Source organism: Etheostoma spectabile, chromosome 17 (genome assembly GCF_008692095.1).
Source record: "Etheostoma spectabile isolate EspeVRDwgs_2016 chromosome 17, UIUC_Espe_1.0, whole genome shotgun sequence".
Classification (NCBI taxonomy): Eukaryota; Metazoa; Chordata; class Actinopteri; order Perciformes; family Percidae; genus Etheostoma; species Etheostoma spectabile.
This window is the reverse complement of record NC_045749.1, coordinates 2,805,128-2,805,840: the sequence shown is the minus strand read 5'-3', so window position 1 is coordinate 2,805,840 and position 713 is coordinate 2,805,128. Positions and strand designations below refer to the sequence as shown.

General features: G+C 45.2%; 1 long non-coding RNA gene across 1 annotated transcript in view; it reads left to right on the top strand.

Annotated features, from left to right (window-relative positions):
• LOC116705018 (uncharacterized) overlaps positions 1-498 on the top strand; it is a 21,131-nt gene extending 20,633 nt beyond the window's left edge. The window contains exon 3 of the long non-coding RNA XR_004335820.1: positions 229-498. This is a non-coding gene — a long non-coding RNA (uncharacterized LOC116705018). The remainder of the gene's footprint in view (positions 1-228) is intronic.
• Positions 499-713: the final 215 nt, after the last annotated feature.

Sequence of the window (713 nt, the reverse complement as noted above, 5' to 3'; positions counted from 1 at the left end):
GGGGGGGAGTGAAAGAAACGAGAAGCATATGAGCCATTTCCCACCCTCTCAACCTTTGAGATTGAGGTACCGGTGTCTGTTTGCAGGTTCAGAGGCACACAGCTGATGGAGTTTGCAGAGACTCAGAGCTTGTGGTAGTTCAGGCAGAATCGTCAGCCATGCATCCCAGAGTGATGATGAGCTGGTCCGTGATGCACACCGACAGACAGGAACAACCAGGACTGGTAGGTAGGGTCGGGCATCGTTTGGATTTTAACGATTCTGATTCCTAATGCAATTCTTCCTTTAGATCCCGGTTCTTATGGATTCTCGATGCCGATTCTTTGAGCGGTGGAGTTGAAACAGGTCACATGCCTAAAAAGAGGAATGTTTTGTTTTGATTCAATGGTGGTTTGCAGTTTTACAGGGCTTTGTCACTGTAAAACGAAAGCCACACTAGAGCGCCGCTTACTGTGCTCCATGGCTGCAACACAACAAGCGTCTGGCCGCTACGGAAACCAAAGCTTGCGCATATTAAATTTGGATCTGGTGATCCAATTTGAATCCAAATCCTCCAAACGATACCATTAAATAAATGATTCCACTGGAATCGTAATCTTTAAAACGATTTCAAGTAGGAATCGGTTCTTTATGCCCAACCCTAGTGATAGGAAACAATTTCTGATGAATTCACCCCCGCGTCTACTCCTTTCAGAGATTAATTAATCAAATGA